Below are 6,878 nucleotides of genomic sequence, written 5' to 3'. Positions count from 1 at the left end.
ATCTGACACAACCCACCCATTGCTTTGCCAAGCACCTCCTACTTTATCTGTAAAAGAGACTGCAGACACCGTAAGGATTTCTCAGTCACTTGTACCCATAGTAGGGGAACAGAAATAAATCCCCAGGGACTTATTTCCCACCAAAAAGGCTAACAACATTCAAACAAGTTAAAATATTTTGCCAAATGCTAGCCAATTATTATTGACTTTAAACCCACAAGACTGATTTAATAATTCATATTTCATTTATATATGATGTTATGCATTGCATGTTTTCTTTATGGTTTTATTATTAACTATCTTGTCCAATATATGTTTTAAAAGTTGCTTTATTGTTCATTATTTCAAAGTTCACATTAAATATATCTCAACGGTGCTGGAAGGGTTTAACCATACTTTGGTTCCTTGCTCAAGAATAAGATGCTTTTCAAATCCTTACAATTTTAAGGCTGGGGATGGTGGACAAACATTGTAGTCATTATATTAGTGTTTACAATGTGTGGAATTTTGAATACATGTTTAAAATCAATAGTTCTTTTTTCTGAAGTTTTCAGCAAAAAGTTTGAAATATCAATCAAATTTATTACATTGCTTGGGTCAACTGGCAGCTCTCTGTTGTGTCTTTTCGCTCTAAGCATCCTTAAATTATATTTTTCCCCACATTGCTTCACTAAAACATGTAGCTCAGTCTCACAGTATTTACTATTTCTTTTACATTATTTACCACTATTTCCTGTCAATGTGCCATAATGCATTTCACTTGTCAGAGCAATAAATATGAAGCATTAAAGTAGCAGGAGAGCTAAAACATTTGGTCTGTATACTGCATGCTTTTCACAAATAACGCCCAGTAACTCACCAAACATATCTTTATGTCTACAAGTCTAAATTAGAACAGTTTTTTAAAATTCAAATCTGGCTATAACACTTGATGACACAACAAACCTCAAGATCTCTTTGCGTGTCTTTTGAAAAATCTAAACCCTTTTGGACACATTGTTAACAGCAGCGTATATGACAGTTTTAACTTGTACATCTGTTTATTTTAAGCATACAGAATATGATGGTCAGTCCACGTCAATCGACTGTTACGGACTCAGTGAAAGTCCCTTTAAGATAGAGAGTGGGTGTGTATGTGTGTGTGGGGCGTGCTTATGTCAATAGAAGATAAAGGACGTAATGACGTTGTTGAAGAAGTTAGAAGAAGGAGAGAGAGAGAGAGAAGGGAGAGAGACACCAGCCTGCTAGTTTTCTCTATCGATGGATGAGAAACAATAACTGTGTCTGCCACTGAAATCCATGTATGGAAGTTGGAAGTAATCCGGTGGAGTTCACTTTGTTGCTGACCTGTAGAAGGAAACAGGTATTTGTGTGTGTGGACAACCACGATTCGGATGCTTTTCGGGGTGAGGAAGTCACTACCGAGTAAACACTGAAGTGTCGCTGGGGTTCCATCGTGGAACATTTGGATTTCGTATTTACTCTCTCTATGTTTCTCTACGTCTACGTCTTATCTTCAGACAACGGTGGTTGTTGAAGAAGCCCTTGCTCATGTTTCACCTTATGGCTTGCGGAACTGAACTTTAAGAACCATTCCTGAACTGGGAGTTTTGGACTTTGTCACACACACACACGAAGAGTTTAGTTTTGGGGTTAACGTTCGAGGTTTAACATTTTTGAATTCTAACATACTAACATTTTTACTTTTATTTTACATATTATCATAAGTAGTAATTAATAAAATAGTTTTTAACACTGAATCATGCTCAGTGTGTTTCTTTTGTTGCTGGTTCGTGACACGACTTACAGGTATTTCATTGTTAGCAACCAGTAGTTTAGAAAATAACAATGAATCCCCTTACCAATGCCCATGAACAATCAATCATTAGTACAAACCTCCTCAAACTTGCTACTCCTTTTTATGAAACATTTGTGTGAAAACTTAACATGCATTACAAAACTGAAAGTTTCTACTTTCCAATTCATTGATGCATATAATGTCATCTGTAATACACATCATTTATGAATAATCTATTGAATATAGGAATATATCCTTGTGGGGGGGAGTGCATATGGGTTGTACAAAACAGTTAAGCTGTGTTTGTCACTGTGTTAAAATTGGCTTCTCAAAGATTTTTATTCTCAGTATATTTTCTATGGATACATCAGTGTGCAGGAAGAAGGTTGGTTTACAAACACTGTCTCTACAAACTCTGTGTACAATTAGACTTCCTCTATTAATCAGAAACAGTATTGGATGTCAGAGTCTGCACGGAGCTGCACCCAGAAAATAGTTTCTCTCATTAATAATGATGGTTTGAGACAGAAAGCATCACAAACACGAATATGTCCATCCATACTTCCCGCTGCCTTGGAAAAGCAGCCAACATAATCAGGAACCCCTCCCACCTTGGTCGTTCTCTCTTCTCCCCCTCTCGCATTGGGCAGAAGATACAAAAGCTTGAGAGCAGGAACAACCAGGGTCAAGGACAGCTTCTATCCCACTGTTATCAGACTCTTAAATGGACTTCTCATATGCTAAAAGATGAACTCTTGATCTCCCAGTCTACCTCATCATGACCCTTGCACTTTATTTGTCTACCTACACTGCACTCTCTCTGTAACTGTAATACTATATTCTGAATTGTTTTATTTTACTACCTCAATGTAATTATATATGGCATAATCTATCCGGATGGCACGCAAAACACTGTATCTCGCTACATGTGAATAATAAACCAATACCAATTTTACAATTATGTTTAATAATTGTGCTGTAATTGTAGTCACTATTAGTGGCTGATCTGTTCAGTGGAAAAATTGATGATTGCCAAAAGAATATATCAGTTATTGTTACAGAGTCGTGTTCTTTTTTTCCCACTGGTTGTCATAGAGCATATAAAATAGGAGTAGGCCATTGTGCCTGATTCACCACTCACTGAGGCTGTGACTGATTTGATCTTAGCCTGATCTCAACTTTCCTTCCTGATCCTCATAAACCTCAATTTCTCTATAGTTCAAAAATCTATCCCAGCCTTGAAACCATGAATATTTGATGACTCAATCTCTCCAGATGCCAAGTGTAGAGAACTCCAGAGATTCATGACACTCAGAAGAAATTCCTCCCCATCCCTGTCCAAAATGGGCAATCCCTTATTCTGAAACAATGCCCCCGTTCGAGATTCCCTCATGAGGGGAAACATTACTGTCTCAAGCCCCTTCAAAATCTTATCTGTTTCAACAGGTACTACTGAATTTTCATTATTAAGTCATTGGTTCCACAAATTTCTAATAGTTCCTTTATTACGGTGACCCCCACGTTTTTTCTTGGGGGGGGGGTAAGAGAAAGCGAGGTTTGCCTTCCTATTAAACAGTCCTTATCATGATTTTCTGCAATGTGAACCTGTGGTCATCTGCATGTACATCAAGAAACATGAGCTGAAAAAAAATTGTGTTTATTTATTCACTCCCCCCCACACACACATAAATTCCACAAGAGCAAATTTTATTCCATATCACAAATTTTTGGGTAGTGATTTCTGAATTCTGCAAGGGCAAATTTCCATCACCTGAATGACTGTAATGTGGGGTTCCATCTGTAATAACTGTCTCCTAATAGCTACAAATATTTGAAACCTCTTGATCATGATTTTAGAAATGTGAAATTGGAAGCAGTGTAATTCATACTTTATCACTGATAATACCCAACACATGATCCCTGAAGTGTTAAGACAAATCACATACTTGATGGGATACTTATTTACAGGAACAAAAAAGCTTTACTGTGGCCAGTTGCCAGAGACACATTTAAATAATTCTATTTTTTTCTTGTAAGCTTAGCATCTAAAGTGAGATTGGGCTCCCGCCAATTATTACTGAACATCTTTGTCTTGGTAATAACATTTTTTTTCCACCATTGGTTAATTTTTCCAGGTAGAATACTATTCATCTATACCCTTGAGGCATGTAGTCATTTAGAGTTGAAAATGCCACATGATAAAGCCTTGCTGATGAAGTGACTTACAGTCTTAACCTGTTACTCAATGCTGCTGGGTCAGAAAATAAGCAAATAAAAAAGTGTTTCACTCTTGCAGTTATTGAATTATTGCTGGAGCTTTTAAAATTTCAATTGTTTAGTTTTGGCTTTCTATTTCTTTTATTTTCTCGATCCAATTTTCCTTTTCTTTATTTCATTTGTTAGTTCTAAATGTACTCCAATTTATCCTGTTCCTTTCTCTGTCGTATACTTCTGGTTCCTCCTCTATCCTAAAATACAGGATCTGTGCCGGTCACCAAGATCCCAGCTGTCTTGCTTTCAACTCCAGCTAAATGTGCCACACAAAAAAGACACACTCCAAGGAGAAAAAAATTAGTGTACATGTGTTTTTCAGTACAAAATTTGTATATTACGTTAATAGCATACTGTTGAATGGTATACTCATCCTAATATTAGAATTATTGATGACAGCCTCACTTTGTAAAGTCTGTAAATTTACATGGTTGAATAAATGTGGTTAATTACTTTCAATGCACAATATCCTATATTTCACTTTATAACTTTAGTCCTGCATATGCTTGCTATTTCTGACACACTTGTTAGTAGCTTTCCATACTGCAAAACTGATATGCCAATGTAAAATATAAACAGAGTTTCAGAGCTTTTAACTAATTGGAGCAAAACTTAATAACATTTTAATTACCTGACACTTCTCTACCGCTTTACAGTGCTATGTATTTGTGTACAATTTACAAATGCAAACACCCTGTACTTTTAAAATTATTGATCTGAAAATTAATGAAACATGATTCAAGCTCTACCTTTTAGAAGAAACTCACTATTTGGTTTCCATCATACAAGGGATAGAATCGAGCGTCAAATGTCTGTGACATCGTTATTTAATCTGATTCTACCATGCTTAGTACATTTACAATGACGACTCCACTGGACCATATAACACCCATCGGGATCAGCGTTCTGGGCATATGTTGAACACATGGGAACAATAAAATTGTTAATCTGATCCGATTGTTGCAGGCAGTAGCCCAGATCATTGATGATTGACGGCGCTTTTGTGCAGAATATGTGTTCAAACTAAAAATGGGGCTGTATGTGTCTGTTTCGAGTGACTGATAACTACGGACTTAACGCATCAAGGTGAACAGACTTTAAAGTTTTCTCCACCTCTACAACACACCGGTAATCAACTGGATTTTGTCAATTCTGCTCAATTAACATGTGAATAGAAATCCGCCAACCTGGTTTAGCCAACTCTCGGTTTGTAGCCAGCAGTGTAACTACTAAAATTGGTCTCTTTTTTTAAAAGAGAGGAATAGCTAATTTATTCATTTTCTAACACCCGCGCAGAGACGGAAATTCTTAAGAAAACGCCAGTTCTAATTTGGATAATAATCTCGCATCATTAAAATAAAAATCGATCTAGGTCATTTGAATTGGCAAAATTGCCAATATCCCGAAACCCACACTTAGCACATCAATCTCGCCAGTTAGCGGAACTGCAGGGCACTTAGTGACACATTCGCATCAATTTCACCGGGCTCCGCATACCGCAAGACCAATCGTGCGCCGAATGTGTCTATTTCAAGGGTATCACTGCCAATGTTAAACGAAAAGAGACAAGAAGAACGCACGCGAGTCACATGGCCACTTCAAAAAGGACTGTGCGGTTTAAGATGTGTGCCATTAAGAAACGCGAATGCAGAAAACATTAATCTACAGTTTGCATCAGTTAGGGCGCAAATCTGTTGCATTTGTACGAATGCATCGGCGGGCTTGTACATATAATACGAGGTTTGCCGATTAACGCACACACACACACACACACACACACACACACACACACACACACACAGAGGAGAGCTTTTAAAACAAAAATAAAGCAACAAAATACATATGCTACAGAGAATCTGTTAAAAACAAAATCAGAAAATACCAGGTCAGGCAACATCTCTGGACAGAGAATTAGCTTCACGTAGGAGGGTTTTACGAAATGCATCAGCCTACAAGGTTAACGATACAACCTCTGTTCAGGTTCATTCATATGCACTCCAGCGTCTCTCACAGAAGGCAAATCATCTTGATTTCCGTTTCCTTGGGATAAAATTTTTAAAAATACCAATTCGAGTGGATGATTCAATTTCTGGTGGTTTATCTGCCATGGTTTAATGACAATTATCTTAAAATCAAGTAACTTAAATTTCGTTGAAGTGCACGGATTTTTAAAAAAAAAGTTTTACAGATTGTTTCAGGTGACTGTAAACCATTTCGAATCTCTTAGAGTGGAAACCATCAGAACTATACGAAATAGTGCTGAAAGTTCAGAGAAGTAGGATCCTAGATTGGAATAGTAAGTGGGAAAATCGTCGAGACAGCAAAAAAGAAAGTAAATCTTGAGTAAGAGTTCGGGAAAACGTGGAGGGCGATCTTCTAAAAATGTTTATGTGTTAAATGCAATTGGGGAAATTTTCCTCCCGAATGCATACAAAAATAAGCTTCCAATCCGACTATAAATATTCCACAAAAAGCATTTTAAGTGCTTTTAAAACGAATTTGCTGCGGATCTCCCTTTGCTTAAAACACAGGTTGTTGTGGAGATCGGTGGTTGGGAGGAGTGGTGTGCACAATGTTTTGGTAGCTGATACCCTCAACTTCTCATAAAATCATAACATCGAAATGCATCGAATGCATTCATGTATCATAAGAACACATTTGCTTCAAAACTTTTCTTTCCTCGCGTAGGAATGCTGCTTCTCGTCAGTGGGTCAAAAAGCATTAAAGGCGGCTGCTTTAAATTATCAGAGAATCTGCGGAGTCAAAGTTTTGTCCACTGGAGAGGGCTGAGGTTCCTGCACTGACCTCT

Source organism: Pristis pectinata, chromosome 1 (genome assembly GCF_009764475.1).
Source record: "Pristis pectinata isolate sPriPec2 chromosome 1, sPriPec2.1.pri, whole genome shotgun sequence".
NCBI lineage: Eukaryota > Metazoa > Chordata > Chondrichthyes > Rhinopristiformes > Pristidae > Pristis > Pristis pectinata.
Note: the sequence above shows the minus strand (reverse complement) of the source record.